The 21,657-nt window shown below is 48.9% G+C and overlaps 1 long non-coding RNA gene across 2 annotated transcripts; it reads right to left on the bottom strand.

The window, feature by feature from the left end:
* Positions 1–35: 35 nt before the first annotated feature.
* LOC132683545 (uncharacterized) lies at positions 36–21,628 on the bottom strand. 2 transcript variants are annotated; one of them, XR_009612284.3, is made up of 5 exons: positions 20,986–21,628; positions 17,146–17,181; positions 13,751–13,838; positions 10,452–10,913; positions 36–791 (listed from the first exon to the last, which is right to left on the bottom strand). It is a non-coding gene; the product is annotated as an uncharacterized LOC132683545 (long non-coding RNA). The 2 variants fall into 2 exon arrangements; XR_009612285.3 differs by having other exon boundaries at positions 10,452–10,710.
* Between the last annotated feature and the right edge of the window lie 29 nt (positions 21,629–21,657).

Below are 21,657 nucleotides of genomic sequence, written 5' to 3'. Positions count from 1 at the left end.
CCCTGTTCAACAAGGGATGGAGAACACCACCACTTTGGGACATATTTTAATTTTCTTTTGTGTTCAGGCTTTCTATACAAGTTACCTGGAGCAAATTAATTAAGCTGGAAGGGCTTTTATGAGCCCGATTAGATGGAACTCATCTTAAAATGCCTGAGGATCCTCCAGAGAGGGGACTGGTCCTTTGAAGATGAATTACCATGAATCAGGAAAGCATTCTGTTGTTGTTGACCTCACTGTGTGCTCGCAATCTAGGGCTGGGCCAGGGGGCTATGATCTTGCCCTCAAGCTTCTTTGATGTGCACAAACGCAAAGAAGGTGCCCTTGGAGTGACAGTGGGGTGACTTCACGGGAAGTGAAGAGCTCATTGTCCTCTGTACGTTGTGATGACTTCTCGGGTAGCTTACAGCAAAGAGAACCTTTAAGCAAGAACACTGTGTGAATGTCCGGCTCTCAGATTCTGAGTCACTAAGAAGTCCCGAACTTGGGTGTCAGTCCCAGGGGCCGGGGTCCCTGGAAGTCTGCCAGGCTTCTTAGAGGGTAGTTTCAACAGGAGTGAAGGCACATACAATTAATTCTCAACAAAGAGACTGTGCCACTGACACACAAAACACGTTGTATAGTTAAGTGCACATTTCAAGGGCCTCTGAATTGTTGAGAGAAAATGTCTTGTCCAGAGAGTGACTGGAATCAGGTTCCTATCTGCTGCTCCTGAATTACTCTATTTTCTCGCTGTTGCATTTAAATGATGTTTAGAAATCAAGTGTGCAAATAGGAGACACGGGCTGCTTCTGTGGAAACAAAGTGGCAATAATTATTACTTTGTGTTCTGAGCAAAAGAAGGCTAGACATTCTAATTCTGGAGATCTAACAATGGAAGTCAGAAGGAATAAAAGTTCACGGGGGGAAGGAATATATCCTAGGACAGAAAGGAGATCCGAAAGCTGATTTGTGGGACGTGTCCTTATTTATTCTTGAACATGACATCGACAATGGTAAACGCTTTATTTTAAAGACTGCCTATGTTGAGTCGTCCACCTATAGGTTGTGCATTTTGCCTTAGGAACATGCTGTGGTGAGCTATGGCTACTTTCTGGCTGTTTCAAGAGGAAATGGAAAGTTTCAGTCACTGTTTAAGTAATGGAACCAACAATTAAACTGCAGGTGACCAAGTATTCCCTTGGCTCTGGTTGTGAAAGTCGCTGTCAAGCACAAGAGGGAACAGGAGGGTTTGTTTCATTAGGGGTATTCATGTCCCCTCCACTCCTACCATGTCACTGCTGGGTCCAATGTGACCCAGGGGAGGAGGAGTCCAAAATCCATGCACTCAGCAACAGGAAACTGTGAGCTGAGCTGGGAGGGCCCTGAGAGACCCCTTGGTCTCCTTGGTATCACACAAAGTCCCCAAATGGGAAGAGCCTTGCCTAATGTCATAGTGCTGACCGGAACGGAGTGGGGCTGAAATGCAGATCTCTGGACACCCATTCCTGTGCTCTTTTCATTTTGCAATGGGGTTTTTTACCCCCCTGGAAACCTAGAAAATGAAATTCATTCACTTAATAGACATTTATTGCTAGGCTCCTGCTAGATATTGGGAGATGTGATATGAAGGGAAACATAGGGCGTCATGAGCACTTAGGGCCTGGAGACTTGATCCAGTCTAGGGGGTTAGGGGAGACTTCTCCCAAGAAGTGTTTGAATTGTGATTGGAAGAGAAGAATGGGGGGGGGGCTGAATGAAAAGCAGGGGCAGGTGAGGGTGAAGGGGGGAATGGTGCGGGGTGGTGGGGGGAATGTTCCTAACAGAGGGAGTAACTGTGCAAAGGCCCTGAGACCACGAGGAGTTTGATGTACTTAAGAACTGAAGGAGAGCCGCTATGGCTGGAATGCAGGGGCTTGGGCAAGAGGGGGTGGGCAACACCAGACCACATGGACCTGCCTGTGTGAGCATAGGAAGACATTTGGCTTTTATTTTAAGGCCAGTGGGAATCTCAAGCAGGGATCTGCCATGATCAGATTTTCATTTTAACATCATGAGGGTTTCAAGGTCATTGGGCTCGAGAAGAGCCAAAGCAGCAGCTTAGGCCAGGGTGGTGGGGGTGGAGATGGGGAAGAACGGGCAGATTCGAGAGAATCCAGGGACATGCCTTCTCTGTCCAGCATGGCCAGCTGGTATTTCAATGTCCATAGAAAATGCTGGATTGGCTACCTAGCCTGGAAAGGCGAGTCAAGGGACCTCTGAATCATGGCAACCAGGTGGCTGGGCCGCCTTCCTTTCTTGCTCACAGAAGCCTTGGAGCCTTGATCCTCCTACACCACAACCATTTCTTTCATCTGTAGCTCTCCAAGTATTTTCCCAAGACGCTCCAGCATGGGAGGGGCAGGGCAGACAGCTTGGCCTGCCATTAAGTGACTTGAAAAGTCCCCGAATTTTACCGTAATTGCAAACTTTGAGACAGCTGAGGTGGATCGGTGGTGGTCATTTACCGCAAAGTGAATGGAACTCAGAGAGAAGACTGGTTTAGGAAAGTGGTCACGGCTCCTCTTATTCCTGGCACGTTGAAGGAGAACAGCCCCTCCTCCCTGAGTACCTTCACCTTTGACCCCTTCAGAATATAAATTTTTACTGCCCATTCAGGCTTTAACATACTTTTTCTAATCAGTCAATTTGTAGGTGTTTATACATGCTTCCTATAGCAATATAATAACTAGGAGTTATGGAGCACCTCCCGTCTGCCAGGACTGCTCTAAGCCATTCATGAGTAACTTTACAGGTGATGAGCCTGAAGTTCAGAGAGGCGCTCTGTTTGCTTAACCAGTGCTCCAAGCCACCACAGTGTGCTGCCCTGCTCATACCTTCTCGTGGGTACACGGAGGTGCAGGTGCTGTGGAGAGAAACGCGTCACCAGCCATTTTCCAAAGAGTATTCACCAGACTTAGGAAGCTTTTCACATTAGCGGGGCCGAGGGTTTTCCTTCTGTCCTTTCCTCGCACCTCTGATTTCCCCATTTGACTCCAATGTTCTCCATCTCTTGAAATTTCCCCTGTGACCGATCCAGTCACTTCTTGGAACTCCCCAACTTTCCCCAACGCATCTTTCTCCCCCTCCTGCGCTCACACACGTGTGCACGCCCACACGCACATGCACGTGAGAGACCCTTCTTCTGATCTCACCCCAGTGGTGGGGTTTGTGGTGGCCTGGAGGGAAGGGATTGGGATGCCCTAAGCCCATGCAGGTTTTGCCTCATCAGACGATGGTCCCCTTGTGTTGGCCTCACTGTAACGTAGGCGTGGCTTCTCAGGAGGGGGCAGTGCTTATGAAATAAGTGCTGGGGTCTTTGGGGGACATGCGGGAGGACTGAGGGCCCCTTGCTCTCTCTTATATTCTCACAGGGCCTGAGATTCTCTGCTCAGAGCTGGACTCTCGCTTTCTCTGGGCCGCTCCATGGTGGAAGGCCGAGGCAGCTCTGTGGAATGTTTCTTTTTTTCTTTTCTTTCCTTTTTTTAAATTTCCTTTTTAAAAAATTTATTTTTAAATGTTTATTTATTTTTTGAGAGAGAGAGAGAGAGAGAGAGAGAGAAAGCACAAGCAGGGGAGGGGCAGAGAGAGAGAGAGAGAGAGAGAGGAAACACAGAATCTGAAGCAGGCTCCAGGCTCTGAGCTGTCAGAGCAGAGCCCAATGCGGGGCTCAAACCCATGAACTGTAAGATCATGACTTGAGACGATATCAAGAGTCAGATGCTTGCCTGACTGCGCATTCCTGCAGAATCTATTCCTTGAGCGGAATCGGGGAAGTGTCTGTTCTGGGGACAGGCTGGATATCCTTGTTAGATTCGGGGGCCACCCTCAAGGCAGCTGGCTTCCCAGAAGGAGCAACCCCTCAGAGGACTGGGGACACTAGAGGGTTATTGGCCAGCCCAGCTCTCTCTCCTCCCTGGAAGCTTGTACTCCAGTATCTGGAGGTGTCTGTTCTTCAGCACCCTGGGTGCCTTCTGGTCACCTCACAGGCACGTCTAGTTGGCAAAGTGGGACGCAGCCCAGTGGCCATCTCTCCCCAGCAGGACAGGCCTGACCTCCATGTCGTCGACCTCTTGCCTGGGAGAGGAGCTGTTTCATGGGCAGGGGCTTGTCAGAATCTCCGAGTCTGATGCTTTTTATCCTCAGCCCTGGGCATATGAGGCTGGTGTCCCATGCAGGCCCCCAGCCTGGCTAAAGCGGACAGCCTCGATCGTCCTTCTTTCCGAGGAGGAGAGCCCTTCTTGCCCACCCTAACTCTGTCAATTAAATTCCACTTCTACCCGTTGACTCTGAACTCAAACCTCTCCTCTTTCTAAAGCCTCTCTGATGGTTCCTCATTTCGCTGATTCTGGGCCTTGCCATCTGTACCCCTGTTCTGACCCTTAGCGTGGCCCGGCCTCAGACGATGGGCTCAGGAAAAGCAGGGCCTGAGTCTCCTCTTCCTGTGCGCGGCCCCTCGAGGGTGCTTGATCAAAGTTCATTCCTTCATTCTCCCTTTCATCTGGGGAACATTTCCTGCCTACCCCCAGCCTCATCCTCATGATCCAAGCCACTAGAATCGCGGCAACATCTCACTGGGTCACCAGCCCCTTTGTTTCAAGGGGGAAACAGGGGTTCGGACAGCAGACAGCTCACAGCGGCCAGCTCTGTGTCCTCTCTTCATAGCCCTCCGCGGACGCACCTTCTGCTCCTGCTTCTGCTTCTGCTGTGTGGGCTTTGGTTTCTCCTTCAGGCCTGTTGGCTTCTGCTCTCCCTGCTGCTGCTTTCTTCCCAGTTACTTATTCTGCTTCTGTTTCTCTTTCCACTTCGACTACTTGAAATCCTCTCCCCACTCTGCTTCCCCCTCCTTCCTCCTCTCTCTCCCCCCTGCTTCCCCTTCCTTCCTCCTCTCTCCCCTCTGCTTCCCCCTCCTTCCTCTCCTCTACCCCCTTTGCCTCCTCCTCCTTCCTCCTCTCTCCCCTCTGCCTCCCCCTCCTTCCTCTCCCCTCTCCCCGCTGCTTCTTTTACTTTGCCTTTTGCTTTTCCTGCTTGTGCTTCTTCCACATGTGCAGCTACTTCGGCTTCTGCTTTTTCTTCATTCTCCTCCTCCTTGTTTCCCTGCTTTTGGTTCAGCTTCCGTTTCTACTTTCTTGGCTGTGGTTTTGGCTTTTTTTCTGCTTCTGCTTCTACCGCTGCTGCTTCTTTTCCTCCCACTTTTGCTGCTTCCACCCCTCCTCTCCCTCTCTGCCTCCTGCTCCCCTCTCTTCTTTATTTTCCTCTGCTTCTTTCACTTCTCTCTTTCCACGTTCCCTTCCTCTGCGTTCTTCAGCTGTTTCTTCTACTTCTGCTTCCTTTCCTCCTAGTTTGCTCTTTCTTCCTCCTCCTCCTTCTTCCCCTTCTGCTTCTCCTAATTTTATTCTGATTCCCTTCCTCTCCTCTTCCTCCTCTGTCTCCTCCTCTTCCTCCTGCTCAGTTTTAACATGCTGAGTTTTCAGTGCTTAGAAGACACCTGTTCATACCTTCTCTAGGGCTTTCCAATATTCTTTTTTTTCCCCAATATTCTTTCAGAGTTGCAAAATTTCCGCCAGCTTGGGACTGACTGGTCAACCTTCAGTGCAGTCTCTTTGGTAAACAACAAATATTAACGAGAAGGCTTCACAGAGGGGCAGTGCTCTATAATTAACTCAATATTTTAAGCCCATTAGTTCAATTCTCATAGCCATTACAGTGTCTGGCAGAGGTGAAGTGAGGCTCAGAGAGGTTTCCACACTTCCCACAGCCACACAGAAAGGAGCAGAGCTTTTATTAGAATTTAGGATTCTACTCCCTGCCCAGGGTTCACCATAAGTCCTGGCATTTTTGTTTGTTTTTTAAGTTTATTTTGAGAGAGATAGAGTGCCCATGGGGAGGGGCAGAGAAAGAGAGAAAGAGAGAGAGAGAGAGAGAGGGAGGGAGAGAGAGAGAGAATCCTAGGCAGGTTCTGCCCTGTCAACATAGAGCCTGACGTGGGGCTTGGTGGCACAAACCATGAGATCATGACCTGAGCCGAGATCCAGAGTCAGACCCTTAATTGACAGAGCCACTCAGGTGTCCCTGTTTATTTGTTTTTCAATAGGCTATTTTTAAAAGATCCGTTTTAGTTTCATAGCAAAATCGAGTGGGAGGCATAGAGTGTTCCCACGGGAACTTGCATTTTTTCACACTAAAAAGCCCTTTTGCGTCTGTGATTTCTTCTGTTCAAGAAACAGATAAGACAGCAGCCCAGAGAAGGAAGGGGTTCGGCTGTGGACACACAGCAATGTAGTGATATGTTACTGGGATGAGGGCCCCCAGCCTCTTGTGCAAGTGCCATTTCGGAAAGCCGATGGGCAGTGAGTGGGTGGGCCCTGGGCCAGCGTGTCCTCAGCACCCCCTTTGCAGGTTCTGGCATGTAAGAGACCTCCAGGTCCAATTCTTTGAGCTCTTCCATCCTTGAGGAAAATTCTAGTGACCCAAATCCAGGGCAGGAAACCGATAAACACAGGCGTAGCTTTTTCAGAAAGACTCAATTGATAGGCTGTAAGTGCCACAAGGCCACAGGACAATTAGAGTATGCTGGGCTCCAAACTCTGAGCAGATGCCATCCTGGTTGGGAGCCAGGCCTTTCTCCAACAGGCCTGGCAGGGGCTCGCTGAGCAGCTGGTCTCCAGCCAGTCACCCCCCTCTGCTGCCAGCGCTGCACAGGCCCCAGGAGAATGGAAATAGAATTTGATAAAATTCCCATCTCGTCTTTGGAGAGTGGGCCGGAGCGGCACCCTCGGGTACGGAGTAGTAGATTATCCATCAGGCCCTGAGGGCAGGCCTAGCCTGCTCTTATTTAACCATCACATCCTATTAAAGAAAAAAAAAAGTATTCAATGGCCTCTGTTAAAGAATGACAGGGCAGACCTTATTCGGAGGGAACGTTGCGGCAAGTGTAGGGACCATTGCAATGGGATTTTGCAGTGGGGGAGAGAGATTGGGCCCAACTCCAAATACAGCCTGGGCAAGAAGGAATTTATAGCCAAGGAGCAGGGAAGGGGTCAATGGATAGAGAAGTTACTCAGAGGAAACATCAGGGATAATGGGGGTTCTGGCTAAACTGACCTAAGAGCGTGCTGGCTGAAGGCAGACCAGGGCGATCAGATATCACCTGAGGGCTGGTGAGGGATGAGTAGAATTCTGATCACCAACTCCAGATTGTGGGGATCCCCCAACACCACCACGTAATTCTCCGGCACCAGCTGGGTGTCCTACAATTGGACTCAGTTCTAACCCTCTCTACCCAGAGAGAGCATCAGATTCCACAGGGTAGGGGCTCAGTCCCCCAGGACTGCCCTCCGCTCCACTCCAGATGCCAATTATAAGCCTGAGTTGTCACCCGTGCTTGTGACCGACTGGCTACAAATCATAGAAGGACCCTCTCTTTTGTCAGAGCAGCTCACAGAACTCAAGGAGACATTTTACTTACTACAATGGCAGTTTATTATAAAAAGATATGACTCAGGAACAGCCAGATGGAAGAGGTACATAGGGCAAGGTATGGGGACAGGGAGGGGAGGTTCCATGCCCTCTCCAGGTGGGACACTCTCCCAGAACCTCCAGTTGTTCACCAACTTAGAAGGTCTCTGAAAGCTGTCCTTTCGGGGTTTTATGGAGGAGGTTTCATTACATAGTCATGATTTATTAAACATTGGTCATTAGTGATTGATTCAACCTCCAACCCTTCTCCCCTCCCTGGAGATGGGGAGGGAGGGAGTAGTGGGGACTGAAAGATCCAGCCCTCCAAACACACGGGTGGTTTCCCTGGCAACCAGTCCCCATCCTTAGGTGCTTTCTGAAAGGTACGGCGCTGACTGACGTAAACTCAGGTGTGGCTGGAAAAGGTTTGTTAATGAATACTAAGGCACCTTTACAACTCTTACCACTTAGGAAATTCCAAGAGTTTTAGGTACACTATGCCAGCAACAGGAATGAAGACCATGTACACATTTCTTATTATAAATCACAGTATCACAACGAGGACTCTGATTAGATATCAAGAGTGACCAGATATGGAGGAGGGGGAGTGTAGCTAAGCTGACTTGGCAGGATTCTTGCTAAAATTGGACGATGCAGAGAAAAACAAGGAGGTCAGAGGGGGAATCTTTGTCAGTCCTCAAAGCTGGACCCAGCACTGAGCACCTAACAGATACTTAGAAACATTTGTTTACTGACTGTGTACACACTGAAGCCAAAGAAGGGAGCCTTCACTCCTTCCTAAAATTACCAACTCAGCATCTTTATGTTGTAGGACTGTCAGTGGGTTCTGATTAAATGCCTGGCATCTGGGGTGGGGCGGGATGTCAGGAATAACAAGGGAATGGCTTCCACAGTCAGGCTGGACTTTAGAGGCAGCCCAAAGGATAGAGAGATGGAGATAGTTTTGTTTTAATTTAACTTATTTAATTTGATTTAATTTTTGGCACAAGAACAGACACTCAGATCAATGGAACAGAATAGAGAACCCCGAAATGGACCCACAAACGTATGGCCAACTAATCTTTGACAGAGCAGGAAAGAGTATCCAATGGAATTTGATTTGATTTAATTAAATTAAATTAATTTATTTACTTATCTGTTTTGACAGAGAGAGAATCCCAAGTAGGTTCCACACCGTCAGTGCAGAGCCTGACATGGGGCTTGATTCCACGAACCGTGAGATCATGACCAGAGCCAAAATCAAGAGTCAGACGCTTAACCGACTGAGCCACCCAGGCGGCCCAGGAATGAAGGTAGTTTTAAAGGGGAGAGGCAAGCTGGCCATGCCTTGGCTTGCAGGAAGGAAAGGGGACCCCCGAGAGCTGTCTTGGGCATGGGAAGAAGGCTTAGGGCCTAACTGCAGAAGGACTTGTGGAAATAGTTTTGTCACTTAGCCAGTCACCTAACATCTGTGTGCCTCTCCTTTGTGATGTGTTTCCTGGAAAAGTATTGCATCTCTGTGGAGAGAAAGGTTTCCTCCTGGCTAGGTCCTCTCAAGAGAGTCCTTAGAAGGCATGACTTACAATCCAGGAGTACAGATGGCCAAAGGCACAGAGTGTCATGGCGGCACTGCCCTCCTAAAAAGAGCCACCCTACCCTTGGGGCTCCACTGGGAGCGCTTCTGCGTACTGATGAGTACACGCTTCCAGGCACATGATCACGCCTGCAGGGTGACGCAGAGAACGTGCAGGGCCACCAGAGAGGCGGGACACCCTGGGGAGGGGGCATGAGAGTTGGACTTTGGGGGGAGGCGGCAGCACAATCAGAGGCTAGGGGTCAGCAGTGTCGTGTGCACAGCAAAGCATCCTGTTTGACTTGAATGGGAAGTGGCAGCTGAGGCTGGAAATCTCAACCGGGAGAAGCTCAGAGGTTTCTGTGACGTTCCTTTCGATTAAAAAAAATTTTTTTTTAACATTATTCATTTTTGAGAGTGAGAGAGACACAGCAACTTCCAGTGGAGGATAGAGTTTATCACATTCTCTATCTAGTTCATGACTCATTGTCATCAGTGGTCCCTACAAACTCCTCCCTGTACTCCCATTTCCCTACCCATAGAAAATGCATCCTAATATGCTTGACGTCTAGCTCTTGATTTGTACATATTCTTGGATAAGGTGTATTGTTGTTAGCTGCTTCGGATGGATGTGGTTTTAACGTATGCAAGTGATTTTGGTTTTTTTCCATCTCGTTCTGCTTTTGACTTTTTAATTGGCACTATGGTTTTAAGATTCATCCACGCTTCTGTGTGTGCATCTGGACAATGACTTCTAACTGGTTAGAATCGTACAGCATATGCTACATGAGCCCTTCCCTTCCCCAGGGGTGGATGTCCACATTGCTCACAAGTGGCTTCTCAGCAGAGGAGTGCCATGTTGAGCAGTGCCGCGGCCTCACAGGGCTGACACATGCTCATCAGTCGACAAGAAACACGTGAGCTCAGCTTGGAGGTGTCCAGCCAGAGCAGAAGTGGCTTCAGATCCCTGAGGGACCTGCGAGGCTGCCGACAGGCCATCCACCTTTGTGGTAGTCCTACAATGTAGCCACGCGTGGCACAAATATTAGGTCTCAGTCCCGGCTTTGAAAGGGCAATGTGTTCGTTATGCATAATAGGAAGTCTAGGAAGCAAATCCAGGAGATCTGTTCTCCCAAAGGTCGGCCTGTGAATAAACATGGTCCTTGGTTTGATGTAGGTACAGGGTTTGGGGAGGGGCAGCACATGCCCATAGCAATCTAGAGGGAATGGAATGAAAGTGTGCGTGGGCATGCGCACGTGTGTGTGTGTGTGTGTGTGTGTGTGTGTGTGTGTGTAAGGGAGAGAGAGACACACAGAGAGAGGGAGGGCATTCGTGACTAGGCCACCATGGAGGTTAGAAGACAGAAAGGGCAGTTAGGAAAGACTCTTATTTCCTTCTTACCTATCCATCCTTGCCGTGACTTGGGGAAACTGTTGCTGGGTCCCAGTTAAAGCTTCTAACTGAAGAGCACACAGAGTGAGCTGTTATTCTCGGTTTATCAGGGTTGACTCCTGTGCGTGAGTCTTGTATTTCAGGAGAATTTGTTTTTCATGCAACAAGTCTGCTCCTCATCAGCGTGTCTGTCCATCCGATGCCACAAAAAGACTTAGGCAGCCAGGGATGCTGTTTTGCTTCTCGGTACCCTCCCTTCAGGCTGGCCCTGCATTGGAAGTGGGAGGTTGGGGTGGGCGAACCATGTGAGGGTGCTGTGGAGTTACAACCATTTCCTCCTCCAATTCCAGGATCCACAGGCGAAAGGTAGAAGGGATGGGCAGGTGGCAGATCGAATCCAATAGAGATTCTGGGAATCCCAAATTTCACTCTCTGAACTCTTTTCATGTATGTCACATCCCTCAGACAATCCTGCCAGCAAAAGAATTAGAGTGGTTCCACGGTTGCCTTGATGCAGAGGGCAGGGGCAATATTGACATCAAGCACAAGAGGTTCACGGAAGCTTGGGGCTGGCCATTCTCGGAAGGGTGGCACCCGTACCCATCTTGTTCACCACTGTGCCTCAGTGGCTAGTCCGGTAGCTGCTTACACTGTATGATGGCCTGCAAAGCCCTACACCTTCTGGTCCCTTCCATTCTCTCCATGCACAAGATGCTCCACTCTAACTGGCCTTTCTGTCACTCTAACATGACTGTTTCTAATTCTGCCTCAGGGCCTTTGCACTCTCTGCAGTGTCTTCCTGGGACTCATTTCCCCAGATCTTTAAATGGCTGGTGCCCTGTCAGCATTAAGGTCATAGCTCTAGCATCACCTTCTCAGGGAAGCCTTTCCTGACAATCCTAGCTAACGGGCCCCCTCTTTACCTCCCTGCCCCAACAATCCTAGCTTTTCTCTATCCCGTTACTCTGTTCCATTTTCTTTACAGCACTTGCCATTATGTCAAGTTCTTTTAATTGTGTAATTGTTCAGATGTTTATTGCCATCTCTCCCTCTGGACTACATGGCCGATGGAAGCAGGGACTTTGCCTTGCTCACCATTGTTTCCCCGGTGCCTACGTCATGCTGTGTATAAAGTATGTGCTTACTAAGCATTTGGCAAATCCATCAATGAGTGAATAATGAAATGAGAGAATAAGCCAGTGGAACTGGAGGCAGTGCAATAGAAAAGAATCTAGACCGGGGAATGAAAACACTTAGCTTAGAGTCCTTGCACCCTGCATGGGAGCCATTGATTCTGCAAAAGCCCCTTAACCTCTTTGAGCCTCAGCTTCCTCATCATTAAAATGGGGACAACACTACCTTTACTCTGTGCCTCACCAGAGCAAGGAATGGATGCAAAAACTCCTTGTTAAGGTCGGAAGCTCTGCCGAATGTTAGCTGCTTCCGTTGCGTTCAGTGGGGAACCACTGCAGAGTTTGGCTGCCTCCTTTCTGCTTTTCTATCAAGCAGCCACTGAGTGTTTCCTGAGCACTACTAGATGCCCAGAGCTCCTAGGGACTGGAGCATACATAGGAGGCAGGGGCCTGGCCTCTGATTTAATTGGAGAGCAATTAGCGAGGAATGCTGGCCAGCCCTTTATTAGTGGAAAGTCTAATGAGCTGAAATGGAGCAAAGCTGAAAAAAAAATCCCTTAACCATAATCATATTTACACTTTTATTGTCAGCCACACTCTTTGTTGGTTGAAAACAAGCTGACTTTAATTTATTGCACTCATCATTTCTGTCTGGGAGAGATAAAGAACCTGAGTTTCATGAGAAGGCATGCAATGGTAACTGTTGAAGGGGACCCATGCCCACGTTCGGTAGATGCTTTTCAGAACAAGTGACTCTCAGCATGGTAGAAGTTTTACTAATTCTCAGAAAGAAGCAGCCCTTACTCTAGAGCAGTAAAGAAGACCCTGGGAACTATGTTTCCTAAGAGACTTCCTTTTTTATCTTAACTGTTACTCAAACACACCAGGAACCTGAATCCTTTGGGAGACAGGACTTGAATAGTCAAGAAGTGAGTAGAACAGGGCTCAAGGTCTCAGGCCGGGATGAGTATGGTATATTCTGGGCACAGCGGGGAGGCGGGCCTTTCTGGAGCAGGGGGAGGTTTGTGCTGAGAGGGAGCAGGAGATGCTGCTGGGAGCGTATGGTAGAGGCTTTGAGTGCCAAGGTAAGGAATGTTGTGGTAGAGTGCATTTTTCAAAGATTACTGCATGTTCTTCTTAAAACGTGACCTTGGCGCCTATCCCATTCAGTGGTGGAGTCTATATCCCCTCCCTTTGAAACTGAACAGAGCTTTGTGACTGCTTTGACCAGTAGAGCATGCGGGAAGGGGTGTCATGTGCATTCTGAGGCTAGATCATACAAATTCCATGCATTTCCATTTTTCTCTCTTGGGATACTTTCTCTTAGAACCCAGACACTATGCTCTGAAGAGATCTGAACTATCCCAGGTTGAGAGATCACACAAAGAGGCCATGTATCGGTGTTCCAGCAATTGCCCAGCCAAAGACCCCACTGCTGGCCAGAACTTCACATCCAAGTGAAGACAACCCCAGATCCTCTGGCCGCCAGCTGCTGAGTTACCTCCCCATCCTCATGTGCTGTCAAGTAAGGCCCTAGATTCAGCAATCCTCTTTGTTCCTCCAGTCGTGGTGTTTCTCAAAGAGTTTTCATCAATAACCATGAAATTGCCATCCTTCTCTACAGATGAGAAGATGCTCAGTGAGACGAGCTAGGCCAAGGCCCTATGGCAAGTTAAGTGGCAGCAGACCCAGCCAGTGCCTCCCAAGCCCCTGCAGAGCACCATCTAGCCCCTCCTGGTGCACTTTCCTCCGTGCCCTCCCCACCTTCCACCCTTCCCTCAGAGATGAGGAAGCTGGCCAGTCTCTTGCCTTCTCCCAAGTCCTTGGAGCAAGTAAACAACATCCAGTGACTGAGAGCTCCTCCCCCGCCACCACCCTGCTGGGCACCCCGGGGCTTCCAGGAGCATGGACCTCTCTCTGGTTGACAACAGTTAGCCTGGTGTGCTAGGTCCAACATGACCATGCTCATGTCATAGCTTGTCTAAACTAATTCTGCCTTACACCCATGGGCAAGGCCAGAGCCTAGCCATTCTTTAAGGCCTATCCCACTTGCCACCTCTTTGATAAAGCCTTCCCTGATATCCCCACCACTACTAACTGCTCTCTCCTGCAGCTCTAATAATATTTTGGTCATAACTCTAGCATGGTATATTATACGGAGGTATCTCCACTTACGTGGCTGGTGATTAATGCTGGCTGACGGAGGGGTCTTTAGCTGGGCTGTGGCTAGAGCACCTGCACGTGGCCTCTTCATGTCGTTTCTCTGCATTAACAACATCAAATAAAGAAATGTTTCTGAGCCAGAGATGTACCCGCAGACCCAGCCAATCAGTGGGAGAAAGTGTGTGCGCCTGAGGGGAGAGAAGCAGGGTGTGTGTGTGTGTGTGTGTCTGTGTCTGCGTTTGGGGAGGGAGGGAGGAGAACGAGCAGTAAAACTGGATGACCTTTAATTTCCCTCTCAGCCCTGCGATTCTGGATTTTCTTCTGGAATGCTTCATGAGACCCACCCCAGTTGCAGGCTCTCTGCCAATACATCTGGATGGAAAGCTGACAATTAGGGCCAGAGTAAGCACGAACAGAGCTGTAAGGATGGTCCGGTGAACGTTGGCTGAGCACCAGCTGTGTGTGCCCAGCATGATGCTAGGTCAAGGCTGTGTGGAGACCTGGCCAGGGCCAGGTGTACCCTGTATGGCCTTCAGAGGCTGAGCATGCCTGTGCTTGTGATCCCAGTGTCGGGCTGGAAGTCAGAAGGCTGGGGGCAGATCTCAGCTCGGCCACTCCCTTCGGTGAGCTTTTCACGAGCATCTCCTCTATGCTGTTGCTGGTCTGGGCCCCAGCGGGGCACAAATGAGTAAGACCCAATCCCCTTATAGGAGTTTGCACATAACTTGGAAGTTTATGTAACCTCCCTTGGGCCTACTTTTCTTGCCTGTAAACATTGAGCAAATGTGAAAACCTTTCACACATGGACACCTGACACTCCATGTATTCTGGTGGAAACCAAACGTTTTCAGTCATCCCCTTTCATACCATCACTCCACGGACTTCTCTTCCTCAGTAGGGTGGCCAAACACATCTTCACAGCTTCAGGAAATCAAGAGTGGTTAGGAGAATCTACCGAGCCTGGCTGGCAACACTAACAGAACTAAAAACAAATGAGCTTCCAGAATTAAGGGCTTAGGGAGGAAAAAAACCCAAATCCAGAGCATGATAGGCAGTTTTCAGTGAAGGAAAACATTTCCCTGAGAAAGGGAAAGGAATGAACAAGAACTCATCAGATTCCTATCTAAACTTTTCTTTATTTTTTCTCAAGAAGCTCAAATCACTTGCCAGCTCCTTCTGGGGTGGCCTCCCCCCTGCTTCTGTGATGGCATTGGTGAGACAGCAGGAGGATGAGGGGGCCTCGGCAGTAGCTGGGGCTCCACGGGACAGTGGGAAGAGAGCTGGGAAGACCAAGGGAGTTGGGGCACTTGTGTTGGAGACCCATCTCTGGGTAGGTCACTTTCTCTCGGTGTCAGGGTTCTCCTTCATCTGTAACATGTGGGGGTCAGCTGCAGGGGTCACGCTGGGGCTGTCCCCTACCACTGTGCCTCAGGCCCTGTGTTTACCTCAACACCCCCTTCTGAAACAGCGCCTCATTTCAAGTCACTTCAACCGACACTTCCTCTCCAAAACACTTCTTTCTCTTCTCCAGGCAAGCCCTCCCTTCCTGAGTACCCCCATGCCAGAGCCCAAAGGCACGGGTGGGATACTCCAGGGCTGTCTTCTCATCCCAGCTGTTCCTCAGACCCACGAGGCTCTTTATCAGCATGGAAGCCTGGGCTCACCCCAAGCAACTAAGGCACGTATCCAGTATCTTCTAAAAGCTCTCCTGGTGGTTCAAAGGTGCATCCAGGGCCCAAACTCCTCTGTCTCATGTAGACGCCAGTGATCTCCTCCCTTTATAAAAATAAACTCATGGCTCTTCCAAAGCCGTTCTGACCGACATCTCCTGGGTCTGGTTTGTTTTCTCTTCCCTTTCATTTTAAAATTTTGGACCTTAGGTCCAGAGGACTGAGTTGATGATATTTCTCAGTTCATGGCCATTCTCAAAACTGGCCGCTGGAAGGCCTCTCTTTTTCACGGATGAAAGGTGATTGTTTCCATGCTCCAATCCATTCCCTTTCTTTGCCCGTAGACCGCTCTATTAATGCCTTTCTGTTTATCTTTTTATTTGAACATGTTCTTGCAAAAAGTGTGTTCTTTTGTGTACATGAGCTTTTAATTATGTAAATGACATGTTATATGGCTCGTTCTGAGTCAGCAGAATGATTTCCTGACACTTCACATGCGTGTTTTCACACGGATTATCCAGTCTCCTGCTGGGTTTCTTCCCTGAACACACCATTCCCCTTTCTGAGAGAGATGGGACAGATCTTCCGCCAGTGGGGCAAACATTTTTTCGTGCTCAAAAGTGTTGTGGAATCTATATCCTCCGGTCTGTTCCCCTGGCGCTGGAAATGAGACAGGGATGTAGACTTAGGAATGCCCAGTTTCCCACAGATTTCGGGACTTGACCCTCCACGCATAACGGAGGCACTCACGCCTGGGTCCCGGGAAGTGGCGGTCTGGACATCAGCAACTGACAAACAGCAGCCCCACCCACCGCGTCCCACAGGCCCTGGTTTCACAGTTGCTGATGTGGCATCCCGAATTCCTGGTCACTTGGGAAAAGAAACTAGCACACCATTCCCCATGCTCTGAGGACCCTGGGCGGCTGCCCTTCAGCACATTTGTGCAGGGACAGACAGTAGCCTGGCCTACTGGTGCTGATGCCCTCCGTCCCAGGGACCAGAACTGAGGGGAATGTCTTTACAGTGCCGATGACGGAGCCTGGTGCTGAGATACAGCGCTAAGCTGTGTTTCAGGCCATCTGACTTGATCTTGAAAGGACTGCATTCTCCTGCCACTCGCCGGCAGATTCCGGCTTGGGGCATGTTTTCTGGAGTTCACTGTCTCATTAACCCCAACCTGCTGGCCTTGGGATGCAGCCGGATCCGTTTTGTGGCCAACAGAGCAGTTACATGGAGTGGGAGCAAATGTATTACTTTTGGTCTTTTTATGTGAAATCAAAACCAAAATGTTTCTGTTTTTGTTTTGGTAATGAGGTATCTGGACAGAAGGGCAGCGTGTTAGATCCAGACTGGAGGCTGACGTTGAGGCCCAAGGGACTTGCTTTGCTCAGGGTGATGGAGTTGGCGGGGGAGCCCCCAGTAGAACCCAGGTGTCCTGCGCCCAGGTGCGTCAGCCTTTGCTCCATGTTTGATCCCCCACGGGGCTGTTTGTCCTCTTTAGTGCAAATTATCAGATGCTCTGTCGGCAGTAGCAGCCTTCTCTCCTGGGCCGTGTTGAGCACAGACCACAGAACGTGGAGTCTCTTGCCCTGCGTTTTGTCCTGGACTTGTTGAGGATTAGCTGTGTGAACTAGGACAAATTATTTCAACTTCTGCGTTTCAGTTCCCAACTCCAGGAAAAAGGGGATATAACAATAGCTTGCAACACATGCAACAAGAGTCTTGACACAGTCATACCTTTTAATCCAGTGATCGGATTTCCGGGCACTCATCCTGTAAAAGCAATCCAAAATGCATAAAAAACTTTCTGCTCAAAAATTGCCTCGTCCAGTAGTTATTACATATTGTGTTTAAGAAGACTTTTTAATAACATGGGAAAGTGCTCATACTATGTTGAATAAGAAAAAGCAATACCTTAAAACAGCATTCAAAATCACAAATAGAGATCGTACTCTATTGGTTTTGTTAAACCAATCTTTAACAAAAGATTGGTTAAAAAAAAGAAGAAGAAAAGGAATCAAAATGACCAGAACTGCTTAGGTGGTGGGCCTATAGACAATTTTTTTTCTTATTCTGTTCTGTACTTTCCAAAATGATATATATGTATATGTGTGTGTGTGTGTGTGTGTATATATATGTGTGTGTGTGTGTGTGTGTGTGTATATATATGTGTGTGTGTGTGTGTGTGTGTGTGTATATCCCAGAACATATATATATATATATATATATATATATATATATATACATGTATGACTTTTATAAACGACTTTTATAAATAGGAAAAGAAATCCTTAAATCTTTAAGCATCAAAAATGAAAGACACAGGGGCGCCTGGGTGGCTCAGTCGGTTAAGTGTCCGACTTCAGCTCAGGTCATGATCTCATGATTCGTGAGTTCAAACCCTGCATTGGGCTCTGTGCTGACAGCTCAGAGCCTGGAGCCTGCTTCGGATTCTGTGTCTCCCTCTCTCTCTGCCCCTCCCCTGCTCACACTCTGTCTCTCTCTGTCAAAAATAAACTCTAAAAATTTTTTTAATTAAAAAAAAAAAGAAACATTTAAAAACCTAGTCTGCTTTATAGCCTTCTAAGCATTTTCTTCAACACCTATTGCCAGATTTTCTAACAGCCCCAAGAATTAGGTATGGATTGGATTCTACTTACAGATTAGGATGCTGGGGCAAAGGAGGGGAATGTATGGCTGTTCCACCTTGTGAGGGGAAGGGCCAGCAAGGGGACTGAGCTTCTGGCTAAGGTGACAGAGCTTCTGCCATCCGCATGCCCCGCCCCTCGGAGCCACAATGGCAAGACTAACCAAGGATAGGGTAGGATGAATTGGTACACAACCTGACATGTTCCTTGGTGGGACTGATGGCTCCCACTGTGGCAGAGGGGGGACCTGAGGTTCTTGAGCCCCTTTTCCTCCAGCTGAGGTAGACACAGGGAGCACCCACAGAGAGACTGCCTGGTGCCTGGGTGACATGGCCTGGGACTTCTTAAAGTAGGGCTGGGTCCCTGAGCTCATGTGGGAACGGAGCAGTATGAACTGGGGGGGGCAGGGTGGGTGGGGAAGAGGGTCACGGGCGCCAAGACAGGTAGCACACTTCACATTCCACCTTGGCACCACTGAGCTACCCTAGGTGGGAACATAACAGCGGTGCTTTCGTCTGGGCGGCCTTTTTCCCCAGGGGGTGAGGGGGAGAAAGTCCACCAATGGTCACTGGTGTTTCCAGGTGCCTTAACAGCTGCTTCCTGCTGATTCTACCCTTTCTTGGAACCTCATTTGCTCCCGAAGACAGGAATGCAGTCTGGTGACTCTGAGTTAGGGGAGCTCAGCCAGAAGGTCAATGCTCTCCCCGAGGCTCCCACAGAGGCTGGCAGGACGCGAGAGGGCAGGTGAGCTGGGCCCACAGGGTCATCTGTAGCAAGACCTGAGGACCGGATGTTGGGGAAGTGTCTATCTCTTCCTCCAGAGCCAGGGAAGAGGAGACAGCTGGAGTTTTGAACACAGCTGGAGCAGTGTCCCAGCACCTCGCCCTAAGAGGCGGTGTTTTGCAAGAGCCCTTCCTGTGTTACTCACAGTGGATAAGGTTCATAATCTCATGAGCCCTTTGTCAGAGCCCCTCTGATATGTGGGCGGTGGTGGCTGTCTATACTTGTCGGTACCTCAAAGGATAAAATGTCACCATGTGATGAGGGTGGGAAGGGACTCCCTGGCAAGAGAGGGGAAGATATAGGGCAAAATGTCTTCACATGGTCCTTTTGGCACAAGCTGTGGGGAAGAAGGCCTCACAGAGCAGATGGTCGAGGTGTGGAAGGTCTGAGGCCTTCCCTGGCTCTGCCACTCTCTGCCACCTCCCTGAGCTTGTGAGAGCAGAGTGGAAAATGTGGGAAACACTGAGGCAGGATGCGACACAGAAAGGGACTGTGGTGGTGAAGCAGCTGTTTACTGATGGACTGTCTTCATTCACAAACCGGCCCCACCCTCAACGCTTGACAGTGTGGAGTATATGACACTGGCTCTTCAGAGGGACATTCGTTCGAATTACTTGGGAACTTGTCTCGAATGCAGATTGCAGGGGTGCCTGGGTGGGTCAGTGGGCTCAGGTCACGATCTCATGGGTCTGTGAGTTCAAGCCCTATGTCAGGCTCTGTGCTGACAGCTCAGAGCCTGGAGCCTGCTTCGATTCTGTGTCTCCCTGTCTCTCTGCCCCTCCCCCACTCATGCTGTCTCTCTCTCTCTCTCTCAACATAAACAAATAAACCTTATTTTTTTTAGTTATTACAAAAATTTTAACTGTTTATTATTTTTGAGAGAGAGAGACAGAGAGAGAGGGTAGGGAAGGGCAAAAAGAGAGGGAGACACAGCATCCAAAGCAGGCTTCAGTCTCTGAGCTGTCAGCACAGAGCCTGATGTGGGGCTCGAACTCATGAACTGGGAGATCATGACCTTAGCTGGTTGGACGCTTAACTGACTGAGCCACCCAGGCGCCCCTAAATAAATAAACCTTAAAAGATAAATAAATAAAATGCAGATGGCAGAGCCTTCTCTGAGATTCTGCTTCAAGTCTGGGGTAGTGCCTAGGAATCAGTATTTTAATAAGTTCCCAGGTGATTCTTTTTTTTTTTTAATTTTTTTTTAACGTTTATTTATTATTGAGAGAGAGAGAGAGAGACCATGAGCAGGGAAGGGGCAGAGAGAGGGGGAGACACAGAATCCGAAGCAGGTTCCAGGCTCTGAGCTGTCAGCACAGAGCCGGATGCGGGGCTCGAACTCACAAACCGCAAGATCATGACCTAAGCTGAAGTCGGACACGTAACTGACTGAGCCACCCAGGTGTCTCCATTCCCCAGGTGATTCTAATCCACTCTTGGGGATCAGCTAACAGGTTACCTCAACTTGCCTGCAGCCAAATATAACTATGTGTGCCCCCAAATATGTCCTTGGGCCAATGCCATCTTGTTTCTGGTCCAGAAACCCAAACGAGGCATCCCATTGTCTGTACTAAGCAGGCATTCCCCTCTCTGCTGGTACAACTGACATGTCTTGCTGGGCCTGCCTGTAAGTCCCTGTAGGAAGAAGTTTATACCCTGTCAGGGCTCAGTTTGGGGGTCAAAGTCTATATAAGAACTTCTTGCTGTGGGTTTCCTGGAACCCTAGTGTTCCACGATACTACAAATAAATCCTTGAGCTATTTCCAAAACCCCTTCACTGGAACAAAGCTATAAAAGTAGCCAAAATATCCATTTTCTTTGCCTTTGGTGGAAAGTAGATCTACCTGGTAGTATGGTGACATTGAGTTGAATTCATTGCAGCAAACATTTATTGAGTACCCGCGGTATTAAGCAAGGCTGACCTAAAGTTTCTATGTTTACATGTCATTGATTCATTAGTACACGGACAAATAAGTTACTACTTAACGAATGCACTCAAGCAAGCAATATTGTTTAAGACCACATACTCCATAAAGGGAATGAAATAATGACGTTTAAAAGAGTTTTGAAACCCTGGTCTGCATATGGAGTTGCTTATACGATGGCAAGAGAAGCTTGTTTAAAAGATGAAAAACATCTTACTCACGTTTTCCCCTTCTTTGCTAGGAGAGACAGCTCGTAGCCTCCCAGAGAACAGTCTGTCTCCTGGACGTGTTTCAGAAATGTTCACTTCATCCGGTCTTGGGGTGCAAGGCAAAGGGATTGTTTCTAGGAGACAGCATCCATTGTCCACAGCGACATCTAGGAAGGGCTGGGGTTTGTCACTTATTGCCTTCCAGCTCTTTCTCTGTTTTATCGCCAGGCTATGTGAGGCTTCTGGGATCCCTAACTATGCCTGATAGATGGGAAGCTCAAGTGGCTACGTTTAGGGCTCCAAACATTAGCGGAGGACTCTTGCACTGCATAAGGACAAGTGATTCATGTATTCCGTGGGCCGGAGTGCGGCCAGTAGTGGAAAGCTCATTAGAGTTCAATTAAGCGCATTCTTTACTGACAGGAAGTACACACTTCTGGTGCTCAATAGTAAGATGCTTTGGGGTTCGGGACTGTGTTTTGCACTCACTCTTTCTCTCTTTCCTGGGAGATCCCACTGTCTCCTTGGCCTTCATGAACCCTCTGTGGTGTGCATCAGAATCACCCCTGCAGACTCTGATTCAGTTGGTCTGCGATGGGCAGGATTCCCAAGATTCCTTCTTGTCGTCCTCCATGGTGATTCCGGATTGCTACAAGGCCTGAGAACCGCTGATCTATGTGGACC

The sequence above is a fragment of the Panthera onca genome, chromosome C2 (genome assembly GCF_046562875.1).
Source record: "Panthera onca isolate mPanOnc1 chromosome C2, mPanOnc1 haplotype 2, whole genome shotgun sequence".
Classification (NCBI taxonomy): Eukaryota; Metazoa; Chordata; class Mammalia; order Carnivora; family Felidae; genus Panthera; species Panthera onca.
Note: the sequence above shows the minus strand (reverse complement) of the source record. Positions and strands in the feature narration are given on the sequence as shown.